The sequence below is a fragment of the Syzygium oleosum genome, unplaced genomic scaffold (genome assembly GCF_021117445.2).
Source record: "Syzygium oleosum isolate NSW1041296 unplaced genomic scaffold, Sole_v2.1 Sole_v2.11, whole genome shotgun sequence".
Taxonomy (NCBI): Eukaryota; Viridiplantae; Streptophyta; class Magnoliopsida; order Myrtales; family Myrtaceae; genus Syzygium; species Syzygium oleosum.
The window spans coordinates 8,022,942-8,047,582 of record NW_026607495.1 but is presented as its reverse complement, the minus strand read 5'-3'; the positions used below and the strand labels follow the sequence as shown (position 1 = coordinate 8,047,582).

Genomic DNA, 24,641 nt, shown 5'->3' with positions numbered 1-24,641 from the left:
TTTATCTAGCTTATTGCTTTATAATGACAAAAGATAGACTACAAGAAAACCTCAAGAACCAACGAAAGCCAAATGTAATATATCCATCAGAACATGAGCTCTTCCTTCACCATCTCCCTCCCTCTCCTCTTCTCCATCAATTTGCTCCATCAGCATCTCTCACATCAGTGAAGCGGCACCCATTTTCGTCGGCAACTATTGCCCCAGCACCAATCCCTTCCTTCCTAATTCCACCTACCAAAAAACCTCAACAATCTCCTCTCATCACTTTCCTCCTCCGCTGATTCCATCAGCAACAACATCAGCAGCAGTGGTGGGTTCTCCAACACCACCACTGGCGAATACCCGCAAGACCAGACCTATGGGATCTTCCTCTGCCGTGGCGACATCGACGCCACGACTTGCAGTGACTGCGTAGCCACCATGGCGGAAGATATTGGCCGGCGATGCCCCGGCCAAAGAACCTCCATCATCTGGTACGACATATGCATGCTGAGGTACTCGAATCGGCCCATTTACTCGGTCATGCAACAATTCCCTGTGTCGACACAGGGGAACAGTTGGAACGTCACAGAGGACCGATCTCGGTTCATTCAACTCCTGGGAGAGACCATGGACGATGTACTGCGGAGGGCCCCAAGCAGTGGATCGGGGAAGAAAGTGGCCCTCCCCTCTGGCCGGCCCTCCCCTCGCCGGCCCTCCCCTCTGGCCGGCCGCCAGTCGCCGGACCGGCCAGAGGGGAGAAAGCAGAAAAAAAAAGAAGAAAAAGAAAAAAAAGATTAAAAAATTGAAAAAAAATAATTAAAAATTGCCACGTCAGCGTTGACCGGACGGCCGACGCCGGCCGGCGGCCACGTCAGTGCCGGCCGACGCCGGCCGGCGGCCACGTCAGTGCCGGCCGGCCAAAATTGACCGGAAGGACTCAATTGGCAAGAATTTAAAAGGTTTAGGACTGAATTGACAAAATTAAAAGGTTTAGGACTGAATTGGCCGCCGTACAGTAGGTTTAGGACTGATTTGAAAATTTTCCCTGATCATTGAAATTTGTACTTGAGCTGAGTTTCCGTGATAAAATTTATTATAATACTATCGTCAATTTAGTTTCGATAATGGGACAAAAGAAAAATATATACGTAATCTCTAAGATGAATACAATCATAGTCATAGATCATGTAAATTTTATGATGATGTTGACTGATTATATATTAATATTTTTGCAAAATAAATGCCATCTTAATATTTTATGTGTAAATAATTTGGTAGACAATGAAAATATTTTTCATTTATTCATTTTTGTAAGCGATACAACAGATTATTATAAGAAAAATATTTTTTAAATTATTTATTTTTCGCGAAATAAACGGAGCTTTAAAGTGAAGTCATGACAAGTGGATGCATACGTTTCCTGGTAAACACGGGCATGAGTGGACCACGAGAGACTGGCAACAATTTGCCATTGGTGGATGCCACTTTGATTTGCACGAGCCCATTTTAAAGTGGTTTTTGAACTCATTTTAAATAGAATGCACGGGAGATTAAAACTCACTTATCAAGTGATTTACAAAGTACTTTGTTGGACTCATATTTGACACTTTGATGTGATCTACTTAGTTGGATACTTGTATCATATCATTTACTAAATAAATATTGAAAATTTTAACTTTAAATATGCATTGCTTAAATTTATTCTGTCAGAACAAACCGTATATGAATCTAGTTACAATAAAATTCACACATCATTTCTAAGTTGTAAACTGATTTTGGCCATCCGTAAATCAAATGACCTTTGATTACCCATCCATTTGATGCATTCATATAGGACTTAGAAGGATATAAACCAGTGTCTCTTTATTCAGAGCCAAAGAAACACTTCTCTCCCTTGGAAAATATCTGCAAAACATACTAAGGCTATTACCACAACTGAAAGTATGATCCTCCATAAGCAGGAAGAAGCAATAAATTTGCAGTGATGATAATCACTGCCATTGCAGTTCCCGTTGGCGTACTTATGGTGTTTCTCTCTCTTGCTTGTTGTTTCGTTCGGAGGAAAGAGACCAAGACCCATGAGCTCATCCAAGAAGAAGGGGGTCATTGACTAAGTTCTTGTTGAAAACATTGTGTCCATGGCTTGGATAAGTTCTATGCCTTCATTGAAATGACCAGTCTCGTGTTGTTTCATCATGTAGGGATGAATAAAATTACGAACGTGGAATCCTTGCAATACGATTTAGCTATAATACAAGCTGCAACAAACAATTCTCTCATCAGAACAAGTTGGGTGAAGGCGGATTCCGTGAAGTTTTCCAGGTATTATTAGTTCGATACATCAAGAACAGATTATGTTTAGTTGGAAGACTGTTGTCAAATGAAAAAGGAAACAACTAAAACGAAAGATCTTTTGGTGGAATGTGCACCAGAAGTCCAGTACCACATGTGATGAAGCTGCCTTCAAACCCAGAACATATCTTGTTCACTCAACTTCTTTCAAAAGCTTTAGTCATTCGTAATGAGTCAACTAGATATTGATTGTACCACACCAATTATCCAATGTGAGGCTTCGTTTTAGTTACATCCTCACAACTGCACCTTAAGATCCTTTAGATATCTGGGAAGCTTTTGATATGAAGATAATCGAGTAACTATACAAAAAAAATACATTTATTCCAGGGGAAGCTTCCTAATGGGCAAGATATAGCTGTGAAGAGTTCATCTCAGGGTTCAACACAAGGTGCTGAAGAATTTAAGAATGAAGTATTGTTGGTCGCAAAGCTTCAACATTGAAACCTTGTGCGCCTACTCGGATTTTGTTTGGAGGGCGAAGAAAAGCTACTTGTTTATGAATTTGTGCCTAACAGAAGTCTAGACTACTTTTTGTATGGTAAGTTTAAGTTGAGTGTGCAACTGTCTTCTCTAATATGTCGTCCTCTTGCTCATAATATGATAAAATTGCATTTGAAAATAGGTTCTAATCTTAGCAAGCTAGACCAATTACTAAATTACAAGACGACTCTCTAATTGTGCAGATCCTGAGAAAAGTATGCAATTGGATTGATTAAGACGTTATAGGATAGTGTGGGGAATAGCTCGAGGAATGCTCTATCTACGTGAAGATTCCCAAATTCGGATCATTCATCGCGACCTGAAAGCAAGTAATATCTTGTTAGACAGTGGCATCAACCCAAAGATTTCAGATTTTGGCACAGCTAGGATTTTTGGAGTCGATCAAACTCATGCAATCGCAAGGACTCTGTAAGTTTTAAATTCTCATTACATTGGCTGATAATTTGGTCATGTCAAAATATGCGTTCTTGTTAAATGTGACTCTGTAAATTGCATCGATTCGAGCACACTTAGATTTAATTGTTAAATAATTGATGTGTTTTTTTCATTTGCAGGGGTTACATGCCTCTGGAGTATGCAAGGAATGGGAAATTCTTTGTTAAATCTAATGTCTATGGTTTTTTTTTTTTTTGGTAAGGAATCTGATGTCTATAGTTTCGGCGTCCTACTTCTAGAAATCATTATTGGGAAGAAGAATGATTATTTCTGCCAAGCAGATGGAGGCAAAGATCTAGCTAGCTATGTAAGTTGCCTGTCCAATTGTCAATGATCAGTTTATGGATGTAAATGTCGCATTGCAGTCTTTGGTATTTCAACTCAATCGGGCCGAAGTTCCAGTACAAGAAGTACATGTACACTTTGCCTCCTCCAAACTAACATGACTACAGTATTGCGACTTTGGTTAACATAACTTGTGTAATACTAATTATATACTTCATTGAATTAATGCTACAATTTACCAAGGGTGTTTTCTTTCGAATGGATTGTAAACAGGCGTGGAGACACTAGAGAGATGGGATGCCATTGGAAGTTCTGGACCCAGCCGTCCTAGACTTGTGTTCAAGAGATGAAGTGCTGAGATGCCTACACATTAGCTTACTTTGTGTTCAGGAAGATCTGGTTGATAGACCCACCATGGCGACAATACTTCACATGCTTAGCAGCCAGCCCATCACTATGCCACAGCCTCGACATCCGGCCTTCTTCCCTCAAAGTACAGACCAATCCATAATTCGATCAATACAGCAATCGGTCAACGGAGTGACAATTACGAAAGCATACCCTCGATAATACAAGTAATTGTTTTATGTAGCAGCTTCATAGGCCTTGAAATGCTTGGCCTTCCGTGGATACCATTAGTGAACAATGAGCAGCTTCAATTTTTCTGGAGATCCTATGTATGAGTTTTTATTTCTCGACTCTGTGCTTTCATCTTTAAGTCAGTGGTTCCCTTGAGTTGCTCAGCCGCCACTTAGCCTGGTGCTCATGACGCACTATGGATCCTTCTCCACCACCAGGGGATCAGGCAGGGCATAGCTAGTGGCATGGGAGCCAACTGGGCGTAAGTGGTTGACAAAGCCTACCTCAGAGTTGGGTAGAGGTTTTCCGACAAGATATGAGATCTCGGAAGGGAAACAGATTCAAGACAGAAACATTGCCTGCTGACACCTGCCCAGTGCTAGAAAGTCAGGAGGAGAAGTGTTATAAGCTTTGAATGGAAGCCCCAGTAAACAGCACAGCATCTCTTACTATCCTATGGTAGCAAAATTCCTTGTCACATTCATTATAACCTGCACGAACGGTGTAACGACTGTCCACCTCTTCAAATTAACGGATCAAAAATCTTTTTCAAATATCCAAAAAACATTATCGCTAGTAGAACGTCGTTTAAATTTGTTTTTTTTTTCACCTTTTGGTTTAAAACGAGACTCTAAGCCCAAGTAATTACTTATATGACATAATCTTGGCACAAATATGCCCACTTGGTCATTTGATAATAAAGGCATCAAGTTCTAATGTGGACTGCTAGCTTCAAGAGGTCTAAGAAAAACAGATGAAGCAAAGAAATACTATTAATTCGTTTCATAATTCTAAAAGATTACAATAAATTCATCATGCAAAACTCGAAAAAGTCAGAATAGCTTCTGAGTTTCCCTTCACTTTATTCTTTAAAGTGCAGATTGTTCAAGTTCTAAGAAAGTTGGATGTTAGAGAATGGCTGTTACATCGTCGCTCATGGATCCGAGCATCACCAAAACCTCGCAACATGGACAAATCATGTTGAATCGGGGAAGAATGATTCAGATTTTATTCCGTCGTTGTATGCAATATATGTTTTCGGAATAATGTCGTGTATATGTCTCTGTTTCTTTCTTCGCATACTGTTGCAAAGTGTCCTTGTTATTACTTGGGCACATGGAGCAGGAATTCAAGTATTTACCCATTTCTGTTGATAGAAGATTCGGATGATTTTGGTATGGTATGGATTCATTTGGAAATTAGTGTCGCTACATGATCCTCATTAATTCAATATCTTGGAAGAGACAATTCCAGTCTATACAAACTGCGCATAGGGATGGCCATTTCAATGAGCTCATTAGGCATTTAAATTGATCTCACCAAGTGTATTTCATGGCGTTTTTCATGGGTGGGCCCAAATTTTGGGCCTGGTGTCAACACATGATCAATGAAAAAAAAAAAAAAAAGGAAAGAAAAAGCTGTCTTTTCACGCCATCGAGAATGAAGAAAGAAAGATAGACATTGAGGTCGTAGTCATCGACTAGTAGGAAACAACCGATTCCGTCTGGGCTTGGATTGAAAGTTGTATTCATTGACAAGTAGGAAACCAATTTCGTATGGGCTTTGGTAGAAAGTCGTAGTCATTGACAAGTAGGAAACAACCGATTTCGTCTGGGTTTGGGTTGAAAATGTCTTCAGGAGGATTGTGATACCGGTGATATCTGTTCTCTTCGTCATTTCCCTCGTATCATTCATTATTTCTCGACTAATCAATTTCTTAATTACAAGTTGTGTGCTGATAAAGTTGTTTCTGGTTGCCTTGTTTTGTTTGTCTTTGTACAATGGTCATTTGCTTAATTACAAGATGTGTGCTGATAAAGTTGTTTCTGTCTGGCCAAGTTGGGCAGAACCACAATGATGACTTCTGTCCTATCATTTCCCACCTAATCGATTTCTTACTTGCAAGTTTTTTGTTGATGAACGATGAACGTGGGTATGTGCCCCATGAGAGAGAGAGAGAGAGAGAGAGAGAGAGTATTTGGACAATGCCAAGACATTGACCTGTTGACTGCTAACCGTGTATCTTGATTGGTTTAGCAGCACATGGCTTGTGAAATTGTGGATAGTTGCCAGTCCAATAAGCCTGACCAATGCTCTCTGGTGTAGGTATAATGTCCCATTCATATTTTCTTTTCCCTTCAACCGTTCCTCTTTTTGTGTTTGTAATCTCTCTGCAAACTCGAAGGAAGAAAGAGAAGGAAAATGTCACATTTGCTTTTGCATTTTGTTACTTTGTTATTTTCTTTTCTCTTTGATAAAAGTCATTTTGTTTTGAATTTAAAAACATTAATACTATATTTTAATTTCGTAAAAATAAAAGTAAAAAAACCCCGCGACAGCTTATCACGTGTCTGTTGAGGAAGAGTAGTGCTTTTTCTGGGATATTTGGAAAGTGAGATATTATTTTCTTTTTGCTACGAAAACATGATTTTTTTTTCTGGATTTGTTCCACCAATTATGGGAGACCTTCAAATGACACTACAACCCAGCGAAAAGGACACTACAAGTGTCATAACTTTCGTACGGCGCTCACTTGAGTGTAATAACTTTTTTTTGATTACTTTAGTGCCATAACTTATATACGGTGTTTGCTTGAGTGTCATAACTTCCAATCACTTGATTACCATATAACTTTTCAATCGACCATTTGAGTGCCATAACTTTTTTAACACGTTCACAATAAGTGCTTTGGCACATCGAATTTCCGGCACTTAAGTGATCAATTAAAAGTTATAATGCTCAAATGAACGTTTTTTTAGAAGTAATGACACTTAAGTGGTCAGAAAAAAAGTTACAACGCCCGTTGATGTCACTTGTTGTGCTCTTTGTTAGGAAGAAACAAAGATAGACTTCGATGTCATTGCCTTATTTTGTTTCCACACCATAGTGACGAATTCTTTCCTCTGCACGTCATAATGAAGAGTAACCTATTTATATGACTTATTAGATGACTATATAAGGTAATAAGATAAGTATAATATCGATTATGATCAATCAGGGATATGCACAATCTTGAGGGTTATGAAGAATAAAGGGAACTATCCTAATATATCTAATTTTCCTAATTATCTCTAACATTGACGTAGAGAACTTTGAATACAACGATAATATAATCAACTAACATAGAAGATGCTGACGTGGCGTTGCTGGAACCACCGATACCATGATAAGAATGATGCGAAAGAGAGAAGTGTGTAATTTATGTGTATTTGTTTGGATATTATAATGAAGAGTACATGATAAATATAATATCAATTATAGTTCAAGTGAAATATCTATACAATCCTAAAAGACATGGAAGGTAAATGGAAATATCCTAAATTTAGGTCAATGGTTCATCAGTGCGAATTTTCATAAATCTAAGAGTCACGTTGCAAAGTGTGATTTTGGTGTCCAAACTACATGTGCATCTGGAATAAAGAAATCACGTAACTTATTAAATAGGTTGATTCATGCATTTAAGCGTTAGTTCATATCTATTTCAGCACTTAGTTAATTTTCTTAGTTTAATTTTGTGTTTTAAAACATATGCAAACGAAAAGGAAAACGTAAAACACAAATAAGTAAGAATAAATTGCATCTTCATTGAAAAGTACATCTAGGATATCTTGGTTAGATTCCGAGGAATGTCTTTAGAACTTGCGCCCACGCCGATATCGACAGCTGGGTTGAGGTTCTGATCAGATGTGTCGGAACAAGCAGACCTTTCTCCCACATGTTGTGGGGATAAGTTATCCTCGCCGGTGGTAGTACGACTCTTCTAGTTCCTTGTCTTCGCCATTGATACTTCCTAAAGACGAAACACAATGGTTCCACCGGGCGTGCCAAAAAGATATTTCGCCGAGAGTGGCCTCGAACGAAAGATCTTTCACTGAAGGGGAAGATCTTCGGTTCTTTTGTGAGTAATCGGGTCCTGTGTCATTTCGGAAAGGAAGCAACAAATTCTACGATAATGGCGAACAAAAGTAAAGGGACGAAAGATAAATCGTGCAATAAGAAAGAAATTAATGATAGCAATTGAACAAACAAGATTACAAAAGGTGTGCTTTTTTGTGCTCCGGTGTCCCAGTGATATCGTGCACGCTAATTTTGTCGTGCAAAATCCAACGGTTCAACATTGAGGCCGTGTTTGGCGGATTGAAGGAAGGAAACGTTCCAACATCTGACGCTCGACCACGTTGCAAAACCGCGTCGATTTCGCCATGCGAAGCCGTTGTGCCGCCTTGGAAGAAGAAGCTCCAAACTACCACCCCACCCTGGTCGACACTGTTGTGATAATCAAAAAGGGAAAAAAATTAGAAAACCAACTCCGATGACGTAAGCACGTTCGCATGCCTCCAGCAGTAATGCCATTGTGTCCTTGTACATGCGTACCTAATTTAACTCTCATAAAAGAAATCCATGCCCCTGGGATCGTCCATATCGGGTCATTCACCTAAATTACACTCTTGTTTTCATTCACTACCCTAGCGGACGAATTACTACGCACCTAGAAAAACATCGTAATGTGTAGGGACTACTCTACGATGAAGTAATCCTATGTCCCTTGAACCTGCACATGAGTATTCAATCATTAAATGCTAATCACGGGGCAACCAACATAATGACATTGCATCGTAATTTCTTGTTGTGTTCTTTTTCCGAATCAAACAAGCCAGTTCACATTTGTTGAAAATATATCTCGAGTTTGAGCCCGAAAAGGAAAATTTCCTAATTCAAGTAGGTTTCCTATTATGAATATGTTTCCTAATTGAACGGTTTTCTAGTTGGAGAAGGTTTCTTAAAAAGAGGTTTCCTATTTCAGATTCAATTCTTGCTTATAAATAAGAGGGAGATGTTATTTGTGAAGATCATCAAAGAGGAGCCTAAAGATATCCGAGTGTATTGTAGTCGAATGAATTCTTGTGGAAACAATTTGTGTATAATTTCTTCGTGAGATTGAGAGATTATTTCATGAAAAATTGTGAGGCTAAACACTAAATGAGTTATTGGGTGTAATTGGGCCTTATGAAATACTTAGAGTGTTTGAGTGACTCGAGTGTGGTTGTTAGAGAAACCACAGAGATTGCAGAATTAATTCACTCAAATGATTGTAGGTTGTTGACACCTATTTTTAATTTAATTTGCCAAAAAATTTAATTATGCAAAAATTTAGGAATTAATTTTTTAATTCCTAAAACAAAAAAATTATTTTATTTAATTGCATTGCATATAGACATTAAGCACATTTGCATTGATAGGGTCTATTAGAAAATATATATTTTTTAAAAAATTATAAAATTATAAAAAAAAATCTGATCGAGCCGGGTCGGGGTCGGGTTGACCCGGTCCTCTTCTTTCCCCCCCTTCGCGGGCCCAGCCTGCTCCCTTTTCTTCTTTTCCTTCCACGCGAGCTGGACCCGGCCCGGCCCAGCTCCTTCTTCTCTTTCCCCCCTGCTACCCAGCCTTTCTTCCTCTCTCCCCTATCTTCCTCTGCAACCGACTGCTGCTTGGAGAAGTGTGGATAACCCGCTCCACCTTGCAATATGGCCACAAAAGTCTTGAGTAGAAGCGATAGGCCGGTGTAGAGCCTTAAATAGACGACTTCCGGGGTAGAAGTAGTGACCGTCGGCCGCTATATAAGCCGGCGAAGAAGAGAGAGAAAGCCCCGGCCAAAAATAGAGCAAAGAGAGAGAGATTTTTCAGAGAATTTGAAAGAGAACAGAGAGTGAACTGAGAGTTTGCAGATCACAAAGGGAAGTCAACAGCTTTATCGTTGTTCGCGGATCGGCCAACAATTCCCCCATACGCTCCGATCGTTTTGCACGAATCCCGGCCCATACCAACTCCACTCCCGGTTCAGAAGTCACCGTCGGAGGTGAGTTGTGGTCACCGGAGCCGCCCGGGGCCTTGAATTAAGTCGAAATTTTCTCGTTTTTGTCGTGAGCAGCAGCTGTTTGTTAAAATGCCTAAGTGAAGCATAATTTGTTTGAGTCTCGGCCAGTGATTTCCAGGTCGGCCAAGGAGTCGTGAGGCTGGAGATGGTTGCTAGGTGGCTGAGTGAGACTAGAAAAGGCCAAGCTTTGGTCTGGGTCGGCCGGCCAAGGAGTCGTGAGGCTGGAGATGGTTGCTAGGTGGCTGAGTGAGACTAGAAAAGGCCAAGCTTTGGTTTGGGTCGGCCGGCCAAGCTCCGATCGATGTTTGGGCTCAACGAGCCCCAGTCGGAACTTGACCAGCGCCCATTCTGGCCGTTGCTCCAACAGCTATTCAAGAGACAATATCCTCAGCTTGGAGTACTGACGATATTGCAGACGAAGACCGGGCAAAACAGTCGACAAATCGCCGAAATTTCATCCGGCCAGTGTTCCCCTGCACCTGAGGCGCAATCAGCCCGATCGAACTGGGTCTATAGAACCGGTCAGACCGGTTCAACCCGATTGGACAGGGCCCTTCTTTGTCTTTTTCGAACAGGCCGGGCCCTAGCCGGGCCCGACCGGTTCGAAACCTAGTTTATTCGCCCAGGCCAGCCAAGACCCGATTCGGATTCGAAAGTTTGACCCGAATCAGCCAATTCAGGTCGAGTTCGGGAATCTAGGTCGGTTCTGACCATGCTGGATCTTATAACCCAACCCAGACTGAATATTTTATTATTTTAATATTTTTTTAAAAAAATAAAAAATAAAAATAACTTTTAAATTTTTCTTATCTTTTTTAAATATAAAAAAATCAGGAAATAGTTTGAAAATTAGTATTTTTAAATAATTTTCTAAATTATGTGAATTATTTGATTAATAATCATGTCTAAGTCGGATAACCCCATAGGGCTATAAGGTAGGATTTTGCATGTTATTTTTACTATTGTTATATTATCATTATGCATGTTATTTCTAATTAGTCTATGATTGCATAAATTGCCATGTGTTGAATGTTGTTGCCCTAGTTAGGATTAGAACTTTAGACTGCATATTTATCTTGACTGCTCATCGCTAATTTAATGATTGTGCACTCGTTTGATTACCTCACAATTAAGAAATAGGTCCTAAAATCAATCCAAATTGCCTAATAAATATTTTCTGAAATGAACAGAATGAAAGGTACCGAAATGGCACTTGTCACTCAACTAGTGTAACCAAGTCTCCGAACTCATTTAATCTCTGGTTCGTAGGAGTAGGGTGATTCTCCCGTCACCTTACTTGGGTTTCTAATTGACCCACTCCAAGTTGATTCGTGACGACTTCAAGATAAAAATCACTTGCAGGTTAAAAACCTAAACCACAAGTCGTGCTATGGTATGGGCTTGGAAGAGCCCAAGTTAAGTCCCAGATCTAGACTTAGCGCATACCAGGCTACGCCATTTTCCCTCTTCCGAAGAAAATTTGGTAGGTCGCGATAGACTGGCGACTCCACTGGGGACGTTTCGATACATGTTTTTCTTAAGTGGACCTAGGCCAGAAATTTTATTCTTTTCAAAAATATTTTTTTGACAGCGAGAATTCCAGGTATTATCCTGACATTAATGTGTTAAATGTTCTTGCAGATTTAGAGTGATAAGGGGTGAAGTGATTGCTACTTTCTTATTTTGCAGGTTCGGAGTTTGGGAGTGAGGGTTCATTTCCTAAACATTTGAAGTGGTGATTTTTTATGAATTGGTGTGCATGCTTTAATAATTTAGCACTACATTATTACACACACAACCATACCACCGAACCTGGGCTGTGATAGGGCATTTTAGGATGGTGTTAAAAAAGATACAACCTCGAACACAAGACCGCAATGTAGAGGTTCCCTTTCTTTTCCCCGAAATTTCTCTCTGAGTGTCGTAAAGTGTCTATCTTTAGCCGCCATTCGCGTGACTATAAGGTATTCCTTTTGACTGGACCGAGGTTAAGAGGACCTGACACCAATGTGAGACTACGACTGTGAGACATCCTTTTAGCTTCACTCTACGCACCTAGAAAAACATCGTAATGTGTAGGGACTACTCTACGATGCAGTAATCCTATGTCCCTTGAACCTGTACATGAGTATTCAATCATTAGATGCTAATCACGGGGCAACCAACATAATGACATTGCATCGTAATTTCTCGTTATGTTCTTTTTCCGAATCAAACAAACCAGTTCACATCTGTTGAAAATATAGCTCGAGTTTGAGCTCGAAAAGGAAAATTTCCTAATTCAAGTAGGTTTCCTATTATGAATATGTTTCCTAGTTGGAGAAGGTTTCTTAAAAAAAGGTTTCCTATTTTAGATCCAATTCTTGCTTATAAATAAGAGGGAGATGTTATTTGTGAAGATCATCAAAGAGGAGCCTAAAGATATCCGAGTGTATTGTAGTCGAATGAATTCTTGTGGAAACAATTTGTGTATAATTTATTCGTGAGATTGAGAGATTATTTCATGAAAAATTATGAGGCTAAACATTAAGTGAGTTATTCGGTGTAATTGGGGCTTGTGAAACACTTAGAGTGTTTAAGTGACTCGAGTGTGGCTGTTAGAGAAACCACAGAGATTGCAAAATTAATTCACTCAAATGTTTGCAGGTTGTTGACACCTATTTTTAATTTAATTTACCAAAAAATTTAATTATGCAAAAATTTAGGAATTAATTTTTTAATTCCTAAAACAAAAAAATATTTTTATTTAATTGTATTGCATATAGACATTAGGTACATTTGCATTGATAGGGTCTATTAGACAAAATATATTTTTTAAAAAATTATAAAATTATAAAAAAAAATCTAATCGAGCCGGGTCAGGGTCGGGTCAACCCGACCTCTCCTTCGCCCCCCCTCCGCGGGCCCAGCCTGCTCCCTTTTCTTCTTTTCCTTCCACGCGAGCTGGGCCCGGCCCGGCCCAGCTCCTTCTTCTCTTTCCCCCCTGCTGCCCAGCCTTTCTTCCTCTTTCCCCTATCTTCCTTTGCAACTGACTGCTGCTAGGAGAAGTGTGGATAACCCGCTCCACCATGCAATATGGCCACAAAAGTCTTGAGTAGGAGCGATAGGCCGGTGTAGAGCCTTAAATAGACAACTTCCGGGGCAGAAGTAGTGACCGGTGGCCGCTATATAAGCCGGCGAAGAAGAGAGAGAAAGCCCCGGCCAAAAGCAGATAAAAGAGAGAGATTTTTCAAAGAATTTGAGAGAGAACAGAGAGTGAGAGAGTGAACTGAGAGTTTGTAGGTCACAAAGGGAAGTCAGCAGCTTTATCGTTGTCCGCAGATCGGCCAACAATTCCCCCATATGCTCCGGTCGTTTTGCGCGAATCCCGGCCCATATCGACCCCACTCCCAGTTCAGAAGTCACCGTCGGAGGTGGGTTGTGGTCACTGGAGCCGGCCGGGGCTTTGAATTAGGTCAAAATTTTCTCGTTTTTGCCGTGAGCACCAGTTGTTTGTTAAAATGCCTAAGTCAAGCATAATTTATTTGAGTCCCGGCCAGTGATTTCCAAGTCGGCCAAGGAGTCGTGAGGCTGGAGATGGTTGCTAGGTGGCTGAGTGAGACTAGAAAAGGCCAAGCTTTGGTCTGGGTTGGCCGGCCAAGCTCCGACCGACGTTTGGGCTCAACGAGCCCCTGTCGGAACTTGACCAGCGCCCATTCTGGCCGCTGCTCCGACAGCTATTCAAGAGAGAATATCCTCAGCTTGGAGTGCTGAGGATATTGAAGATGAAGACCGGGCGAAACATCCGGCAAATCGCCAGAATTTCATCCAGCCAGCGTTCCCCTGCACCTGAGGCGCGATCAGCCTGGTCGAACCGGGTCTATAGAACCAGTCAGACCGGTTCAGCCCGATTGGACAGGGCCCTTCTTTATCTTTTTCGAACAGGCCGGGCCCTAGTCGGGCCCGACCGATTCGAAACCTAGTTTATTCGCCCGAGCCAGTCAAGACCCGATTTGGATTCGAAAGTTTGACCCGAATCAGCCAATTCGGGTCGGGTTCACGAATCCAGGTCGGTTCTGACCATGCTGGATCTTATAATCCAACCCAGACCGAATATTTTTATTATTTTAATATTTTTTTTAAAAAATAAAAAATAAAAATAACTTTTAAATTTTTCTTATCTTTTTTAAATATAAAAAAATCAGGAAATAGTTTGAAAATTAGTATTTTTAAATAATTTTCTAAATTATGTGAATTATTTGATTAATAATCATGTCTAAGTTGGATAACCCCATAGGGCTATACGGTAGGATTTTGCGTGTTATTTTTACTACTGTTGTATTATCATTATGCATGTTATTTCTAATTAGTCTATGATTGCATAAATTGCCATGTGTTGAATGTTGTTGCCCTAGTTAGGATTAGAACTTTAGGCTGCATATTTATCTTGACTGCTCATCGCTAATTTAATGATTGTGCACTCGTTTGATTACCTCACATGTTAAGAAATAGGTCCTAAAATAAATTCAAACTGCCTAATAAATATTTTCTGAAATGAACATAATGAAAGGTATCGAAATGGCACTTGTCACTCAACTAGTGTAACCAAGTCTCTGAACTCATTTAATCTCTGATTCGTAGGAGTAGGGTGATTCTCCCGTCACCTTACTTGGTTTCTAATCGACCCACCCCAAGTTGATTAGTGGCAACTCCTAGATAAAAATCACTTGCAGGTTAAAAACCTAAATCACAAGTCGTGTTATGGTATGGGCTTGGAAGAGCCCAAGTTAAGTCCCAGATCTAGACTTAGCACATACCAGGCTACGCTATTTTCCCTCTTCCGAAGAAAATTTGGCAAGTCGCGACAGACTGGTGACTCCACTGGGGACATTTCGATACATGTTTTTCTTAGTGGACTTAGGCCAGAAATTTTATCCTATTCAAAAATATTTTTTTGACAGCGAGGATTCCAGGTATGATCCTAACATTAAGGTGTTAAATATTCTTGCAGATTTAGAGTGATAAGGGGTGGAGTGATTGCTACTTTCTTATTTTGGAGGTTCAGAGTTTGGGAGTGAGGGTTCATTTCCTAAACATTTGAAGTGATGATTTGTTATGAATTGTTGTGCATGCTTTAATAATTTAGCACTACATTATTACACACATAGCCATACCGCCGAACCTGGGCTGTGATAGGGCATTTTAGGATGGTGTTAAAAAAGATACGACCTCGAACACAAGACCACAATGTAAAGGTTGCCTTTCTTTTCCTCGAAATTTCTTTCTGAGTGTTGTAAAGTGTCTATCTTTAGTCGCTATTCGCGTGACTATAAGGTATTCCTTTCGATTGGGCCGAGGTTAAGAGGACCTGACACCAATGTGAGACTGCGACGGTTAGACATCCTTTTAGCTTCACTTTGCTAAAGTCGTCTAGATAGAAATCGAACATCACTCCTCATGTGCATGTTTTTGTGATTGCCATGGTTCAAGGTAAGGTATATATTCTATCCCTTTTCATTTTGTTATACAGTCTATTTATTCCTTTGATTTGCGACTGTTAGGTTACCTATTAATTTCATTCTATATACAATGGGGAGAGCCGATATCCAATTCGTCTTCACTCCCAAGAGAGAGCTCCTGGGATGGTAGGACCGGCTCGATCAAAATAGCTAGGAGTATGTCAAAGCAAGAATCGGTCGCCTACTTCCACTGCTCAAGATGAATGTCCATTTTGGCATGATGTAGGCATTGGCACATTTCTGGTGCCCTCAGATGTCCACCTTCATGTTTGGTAAGTTTGAAATGACCCTAATTCTGGAAAAATATAGTGTTGCCATTGGGATGCCTTTGGGATCCCTTTGGGATCTAAACTCATCAAACCACTTGTGGGCGTTTCCTCTATACCCGAGTTGTCCCAATTTTTGCGATTCGAGATCAATGCGGTAAAGAGGGTCGTTAAAGCTCACTGTAATTCATGCCCCTTATTTTTCTTAAATAAATGCTTTGAAAATCAGCCCAAGAGTAAAAAAAATAAGATCTTTCTCCTAGCTTTCGTCGGGTTTGTTGTTTTCCCTCATCGCAAAAATTCTATAAACCTCTCAATTGCGTATGTGGCCAAACAAGTTTGCGTTGGCACGGGTTATATTAATTCGGTCTTTTGCAGAAACATTATTGTCCCTTAATCGTTTCAAACAAAATGAAGAGAAAGTCATACGGGCTGCCCCGAAAATACTACAAGCATGGTTCTTATCCCCCTTAAGAGGATTCGGGCACCTCATGCAACTTTTTGAAATCAATGACCTTATGCACCCGATACAAAGATTTGAGGTCTTAGAAAATAATTCCCCTAATAAGACATATTCTTGCTAGATAAACTTTTTGAAAGACCCCGATCCCAAAGCATTCCTATGGCACGTTAAATGATTCCATGAGGGTGAGGCTCGTTATGCTCATAAGTTTCATGACCCTATTTCACTACTCGATTTATCTAGTGCCACTTCTTACTACCCCTACCGGGTAGCCCGCCAGTACAGGGCCGTTCAAGAGATCCCGCCACCTTTCAAGACGAACTTGTTTCGAGTTCGATTCACTCGCTCATACTACAACTACATCAGCGAGATCTGTGCCATCCAAAATGCATAGGTCAAGTGTCAGCTTGAGAATATCATTGTACCTAGGAGATTGATGGGGCAAGAAAAGATCCACCATGCCTCTTTGTTTTACATTCTCCACCATCAAATCCCAGCAACTCTACGGCCGAAGGTCCCAGATATGGCCAACAAGCCCAATCGCCAAGCACGGATCGATCATCTTGAAAGGAGTATAGGGACGAGAGATACGCTTATCTCGGAGCTTGTTCGTGAAAATAAGCGACTCCGAGAGACTTTGGCTTTCCCATTGCATATAGAATGAGTGTCCGGGAGGGACACCTTTTTTGTTAAAAGCTCCTGTTTTTTTTTACTTTCTAGTATTTTTGTTTAGGAGTTTATGTTTTAGTTACTACTTTTAAATGTTTAGGGTTGTACTAATATCAATATAAGACATACCACTTTTGATGTATAAATAAAAGAAAATGCGCCCCATTGACACTACCAAGGCCTTGGCTTGGTGGTATGCGAGAATGAATTGATCTGGAAACGGCCGGGGTTCGAACCGTGAAGATGGCAGCTAGATTGCCATTGTGAAAATTTTTTTTTCTTCTCTTATTTTTACAAAAAAGGAAAGTGCTTGATAAATAGAGTATAAATGTAGTATTAGATTAAGTCATGAACTGATTCTTTATAAAGTCTTATACTCATTCACTGCAACTTCTTAAACAGGTAGTTACGAATTAAATCGCCGAAGAAAACGTGCGGAATCGTCTCACTAACATGGACAACAAAATTAAGATGGTTTTCAATGCAATCGAAAATCTCACGAAGCAAGTGGAGTCCATCCATGGCAAACTCACTCCCACGCCTACATCAATCGAGGTGATGTCACCGCAACCGTCTGCTGGCAATGATCAAGTCACAGCCAGTAACGACAAGATGCCCATGCTAGATCAAGATCCGCTCCTACTTGCAATCAGGAAGGCTGAACCTGTAAGTGCACCGATGACGGAACATGACAAACACCTTGCGAAAGTTGAGGAGATGTTGAAGCAGTTATAGGGCCTGTAGACTTCTCTCCCACTTGACCTGTTTGTGTACAAAAGGGTCAAGGTGCCAGAAAAGTTCAAAATGTCAGTATTTGAGAAATATAATAACACCTCTTGCCCTAAGTCCCACTTACACATGTACCATGTACGAATAACCCAATATGTTGATAATGAGCCCCTCATGATCCAATTTTTTCAAGCAAGCTTGACGGGGCCAACGTTGACATGGTATATGTCAAAGGATATAAATGCCTTCAAATCTTGGGATGAAGTCACCGATGCATTCATCAAGCAGTACCAATTCAACCTCGACATCACATTTTCACGTGACGACCTTGAACGTACTAAGAAAAAGAAGAGTGAATCGTTCAAAGAATATGCCACCGGATGGAGGAATTTGGCCGCTCAGATTACCCAAGAGCTTCTTGACCATGAACAGATGAAACTGTTCATTAAGTCTCTTCCATATGAATACGGACACCGATTGACTGGTGCCATTGCTAAGTCACTTAACCGACAAGTTCCGGTGGGCGAACGTATTGAGACGGGATTGCGTGACGGATGATTTACTAACCCTGCCTCTACAAGTAAGAGACTCAGCACGAGGAAGAAGAAGGAGCCCTTGACATATGTGAATGTCGCATACACCCAAACCGCTAGTCCTTCCCCGACAATTCAGATGAGCGGTGGGCAGTAGCCGGCCTCAAGCCGCCAGCCACCTAAAAAGCGATATAATAAAAGGCAGTTCACTCCACTCCCCGGATCCATTTCTCAGGTTCTGGCCATACTCCGTAAAAAGATTTGCTGTCCACCGAGCCGAAGCGGCCCAACTCAGAGAGCTTCTCGAACTATGATCCATCTAAGAAATTTGACTATCACATGGGCGAGGTAGAATATTCGACGGATGACTGCTATACCCTCAAGCACCAAGTCCATAACCTGTTAGACACCAAGGCCTTCTCGTTTTAGACACCCAAGCCAAATGTCCATAACAACCCGTTACCAAAGCACGAGAGCAAAATTAATGCCATATTCAGTTTCGACGCTGGTTGAATCAAGAACGTGAAGGTATACACCACTAACATTTATGACGGTCTAGTGAGAACAAGATACTGTCCTACTGACGAGGTATTGTCCCTTGCCCTGATGAAAGAAAGAGTGCCCAAGATGATGAAAGCAGGCTTGATTGTGTATGCCGATCATACCGGCATAGTGGCCACCATCTCCCAAGTCATCATTGACTAGGACGAAGAATTCTTGGCGTTAAATACCAATACAAGTGAAGCTATCCCCACGCTCGTGAGTGAGCCATTGCCTGACGACCCAGCTGGCGAGGAAGAACTAACGATTGAAATGCTCCTAACTGAAAAGCACATAGTGATCGAGATACCTCAACCCTATCAGTACGAGAATGACAAGGTAGTCCAATGGTCCTACGAACTGGATGTTGACCTAGTCACAAGGTCAGGATAAATGTATGCCTAAGCCGATGCGCAGCCTCCAAAGCCTGTCACCGATGAAGAAGCCAAGGAATTTCCGGCCATCATCAAAGCTAGTGAATACAATGTGGTGGATCAACTACGCAAGTTGCCTGCCCAGATTTCTTCACTAGAACTACTTCAAACACCCGTGAAGCATCATAAATCTCTAATGAAAGTGCTCAGCGAAGTAAACGTCCCTGAAACGATCGAGCATGACAAGTTAGAAGAATTCGTAGGGTTCATCCTGTTAAAGGACTAGATAGCATTCTCGGACGATGAATTCCCCGCCGAGGGCAAGGATCATACTAAGGGCCTCTACATCTCTGTTAAATGTAGGGACTCCTACGTGGCTTGAGTTCTGATTGACAATGGGTCTGCTTTGAATATTTTTCTGTTGGCAACCTTGCACTATCTCAATATAGACCTGTCTAAGCTACGTACCTCCAAAACCTCTGTGCGAGCATTTGACGGGACAAAGAAAGACATTGCCGGTGATATCGACCTCGATGTTCAGATTGGCCTAACCGTGTTCAGCATTCTGTTTCAAGTAATGGACATCCCTACTGAGTTTAACTTTCTATTGGATCGTCCTTGGATCCACTCCGCTGGAGCCGTGCCTTCGAGCCTTCACCAGAGCATGAAGTTTGTGGCCAAGGGAAAGCTAGTTACAGTTCTCGGTGAAGAAGACCATTGAATCTATTGGGAAACGGCTATCCTATATGTTGAACAGAATTGCAAGACGAAATCCAGTTATTAGTCTATCGAACTCGTGTCAACCATACACGGATATCGCGGAACTTTATCCCTTGTCCCTGATATGTCGAATGCTGCAATCATGGTAAGGAAGGTTGTGATAGAGAATGGCTTCACCCCAGGTCAAGGACTCAGCAAAGGAGGCCGAGGCGATTGAGAGCCTATTCAAGCCGCCGGGAATCGCCGTACCTCTAGTCTAGGATATTGAGGAGGAGACTCGTGGGCTAATAAAGGGCGCGGGAGAGGCCGGGCTAGCTTGCTGCTTCCTCATATTCGGGAAACTTTCCCTCCTCCTGCTAGATTATTGCAGGATGAAGAAAATTTTATCAGCTCCTTAGGACAACTCAACGACAAGTTCAGTCATCTTGCCGAATGCTCAAATCGCCTTAGCTCCTCAACAGTTCCTGCAAATGTTGTCATTGGCCGACATGAAGACCTGGACAAGCTAGCGATTGTGAAAGAAGGTGGGCAGGAAGACGCGTTAGAGGGCGTAGTCGCCCTATTTGATGATATCTTCGTAGGTGCCATTCACGAAGAGTCAACCCCAGAAATAAGTGGAAACTCAACTGATTGGTTTGCACGCATGCATTGTCAAATAGCTGACCTGCGAAGCTCGCTCGCATCCTTGATGGATATCCTTGGTTGAGTCGCTAATGTGTCACTTCCTTCTCCTGATCAAGAAGAAATGTGCCAGATAAATGTTCCCGAAGAAGGCCTACCATCGGGAGTCCTTCCCGACATGACATGGCAGGATATCTGACTCTTACAATGGCAGGGCGATGTATAACAATACTCGCCAATCTCCAAATCCATGGACGTGATATTCCCTATCCTTCTGAGGAAGAAGATGATTACAAGGGAATCAAGACATGCTATCCCCGAGTACTTCATCAATTATGATCCCTCCCTATCTTGTAACTATAACTCGGGAGAAGTTGGGCATTCGCTGGATGATTGCAGTGCCCTGAAGAGCATAGTCCAAGACCTGCTAGATGTTGGGGCATTCACTTTTCGCGTCTCATGGCTGTGCTACGGCAGGAATGACCCCCTAGTGGTACTTAACATTCGTGCCGCTACCCTTGACCTTTCTAATAGAGCGCGCAAGGAGAAGGCAATCATTGATACCCTGGGTGAGCCCAGTGGTGGGTATGACTACTACGTCGACTACCAGATGCCATCAAACTTTTATGACGAACAACAGAATAGCCTCGCGAATGGATGGGGTGGCATGGACAGGCTAACATTAGTGAAAAGAGGAGGCGACGAGTTAGACTCTTGGAACGATGCTTTCAGAAATTTCTTCAACGGCACTATAGACGAAGGGCTGGTGGAGGGAATGGGTGTAAGCCCGCTTGAGTAGAACTCCTCTCGCCCTTTTCCATGGGCTCCTGAAAAATGCCCATCTTTGTATTTTGTTTTTTTGTCTTCATTTCTACCGGAAGAAATATCTTTTTGAACTTACCCTCCCTTGAGGTTGTGAATTCACTTGTTGTAAATAAATAATGTTTTGAGGGCATGAGGTGGTACTCCAAATCGGCCCGTTGATGATATTCAACCACGTAAAGGAAAGTATTTTGCGGCTCGGACTTCCTCATGCTTCTTCGTTCCCAAGCTTTTCGAAAATAAAAGACATTTCACCTTTTTTTTTCAAAAATGTTTTAAAAAAAAGAACAATAGAAAGATGTACATGCTCATAACCCATTTGTTTTTTCTAGTCAATCTACCCTATGTTCCGGGCATAATCTCGCGACTTGCGAGGGAGTTAGTACAGTCCAGTCAGATGCTGTAGACGCCAACAGTAGCAATTCTGACGATTCAAGTGATGATCCCACTGAAATCCGAAGAAGTTGGGAACAACATGAACAAATCAAGCCGCTTACAATTGAGGATATCGTCACCATCAATTTGGGTGGTACGGATGATCCAAAAGAAGTGAAGATTGGAACCAACCTCCCCGAGGAGAAGGCCACACACCTGATCGCTCTCCTCAGAGATTATCAAGACGTTTTCGCGTGGTCTTATACTGATCTGCCAAGCCTCGACCCTCAAATTGTCGAGCACAGTTTGCCCACTAATCCCGACATGCCTCCTAAGAAGTAAAGGTTACGAAGAACTAAACTCGAGCTGTCGAAAAAGATCGAATAAGAGGTGATGAAGCTCTTGAAAGTAGGGTTCATCGAAGTTTCACAGTACCCTGATTGGGTAGTGAACATTGTGCCAGTCAAGAAGAAAGATGGTTGAATTCGAGTTTGTGTCGACTATTGCGACTTGAATAAAGCCAGTCCGAAAGACGATTTCCTGCTTCCTCACATAGATGTCATTGTGGGTAGCATTGCTGGATTCAAACTATTCTCTTTCATGGATGGGTTATTTGGATACAACCAGATAAGGATGAACAATAAAGACAATGAGAAGACAGTGTTCATCACTACATGGGGGATCTTTCACTAAAGAGTCATGCCTTTTGGTTTGAAGAATGCCGAGGCAACATACCAATGTGCCATGGTCACTCTTTTTCATAACATGATGCATAAAGAAATTGAAGTCTGTGTCAATGACATGATCGCCAAGACCAAATGCGGAGAAGACCACGTTGAAGCTATGAAGAAGTTATTTAATGGGCTTTGCGAGTTTAAGTTACACTTAAACCCCGCAAAGTGCATGTTTGGAGCAACCTCTGGGAAGCTACTCAGATTCATCGTGTGTAGCAAGGGGATCGAGGAGGACACCTCGAAAGTCTAAGCAATATGTGAGATGTAGCTCCCGTCCACAGTGAAAGAAGTTAGAAGCCTTATGGAAAGGTTGAACTACATCGCACGGTTCATCTCCCAACTTTCCGAGATTGCATGGCCCTTCTTCAAACTTCTCAGGAAAGACGCTCAGATCAGCTGGGATGAAGACTATCAGGAGGCGTTCATAAAACTAAAGTAGTATTTGATGAATCCCCTAGTCCCAGTTCTACTAGTCCCAGGACACCCTCTAACTCTCTATCTCACGATCCACGATGAATCGTTGAGAGCCTTGTTGGCCCAAAACAACCCTGCGATGGAAAAGAACGGGCCATCTATTATTTGAGTAAGAAATTCACCATATCGGAATAGAATTATTCCGAATTAGAAAAGACGTGTGCAGCGTTGGTATGGGTGTTGCATAGGCTCTGGTAATATACTTTGCACCACTAGACTTTTCTCATAACTGAAAATGACCCCATCTAGTATTTGTTAAACCGGCCGGCACTGGTAGGAAAATTAGCCAAATGGCAAATCCTAATTTTGGAATTCGACATCTAGACATCGTCAGAGAAATCAGTGAAAGACCGAGTGATCGCCGATATGCTAGCTGAATGCCCTAGGGAAACATATGATGATGATGTCCTGGACGATTGCATTTCATCAGCAGAAGAACATACGTGGACCATGTTCTTCGATGGAGCAGTAAACTTGTCTGGCTCTGGCACCGAGGCAGTCCTGATATCCCTATATGGGCAGCATTATCCCATAGCCGCAAAATTGGTATTTCCTTGCACCAACAATGTAGCCGAGTAAGAAGCGTGCATTCTCGGTCTGCAAGCAACCATTGACATGAAAATAACCAAACTAAAGGTGTTTTGTGATTCTACCCTAATCATCCTCCACACTGTGGGAGAGTGGAAGACTAGGAACACTACTAGTACCCTATCATGACTATATGGAAGAATTGATGACAAAATTTGATGAGATTTCGTTTGATTACCTATCTAGATCTCATAACCAATTTGCCGATGCATTGGCCACACTATCATCCATGTTGTAGGTCACCAATGGGCTAGAAATAGAACCTCTAAAGATTGAAGTCCTGACCAGACCGGCCCATTACATGACCGTGACCGAGGAACCCGATGGTAAACCATGGTATTATGATATCATGAACTACATCAAGAAGCAGCACTTCCCTCAAGGGAGTACCCCTGTGGACCGGAGGTACATTATGAAGATGGCAAAAAAGTTTTTTGTCAGTGGTAGGGACCTATACAAAAGATCCAATGATTCTATCTTGCTAAGATGTGTGGATGCGACTGAAGCAATGCGAATTATGCAAGAATTGCATGAAGGAGTATGCGGTCCACACATGAATGGACACATGCTGGCTAGGAAAATAACAAGACTGGGTTATTACTGGCTTCCCCTAGAAAACGATTGTATTCGACATGTTCGAAATTGTCACCGTTGTCAGATCCATGGAGACCGAATAAATGCCCCTCCAACTGAATTACATTAGTTGTCTAAGCCATGGCCATTTTCAATGTGGGGCATTGATGTGATTGGCTCAATTAACCCAAAAGCATCAAATGGACACCGGTTCATCTTGGTTGCGATTGATTACTTCTCTAAGTGGATCGAAGCCACATCATATACCAGCGTCACCACTCAAAATGTGGTGAAGTTTATCAGGCGTTACATAATCACCCGCTATGGCGTCCCCAAGGCCATTGTTACGGATAACGGGACGAATCTGAATAACAAGCTTGTTGATGATTTATTCAGTGAATTTAAAATCCGCCATCTGAATTCGTCTCCTTACCATCTCCAAATGGACGGAGCCGTCGAGGTAGCCAACCAAAGCATCAAGAAAATCTTAGCCAAAACTACCAAGAACTATTGTGATTGGCATGAAAGATTGCCTTTTGCATTAATGGCGTATTGAACGTCAATTCGGACTTCTGCCGGGGCATCCCCTTTTTCCTTGGTGTACGACATGGAAGCGGTCCTGCTTGTTGAGGTAGAAATCCCCTCGC

At 41.7% G+C, this 24,641-nt stretch overlaps 1 pseudogene; it reads left to right on the top strand.

Moving 5' to 3' along the window:
* Positions 1-1,981: 1,981 nt before the first annotated feature.
* On the top strand, positions 1,982-3,610 carry LOC130139233 (cysteine-rich receptor-like protein kinase 25; annotated as a pseudogene).
* Positions 3,611-24,641: the final 21,031 nt, after the last annotated feature.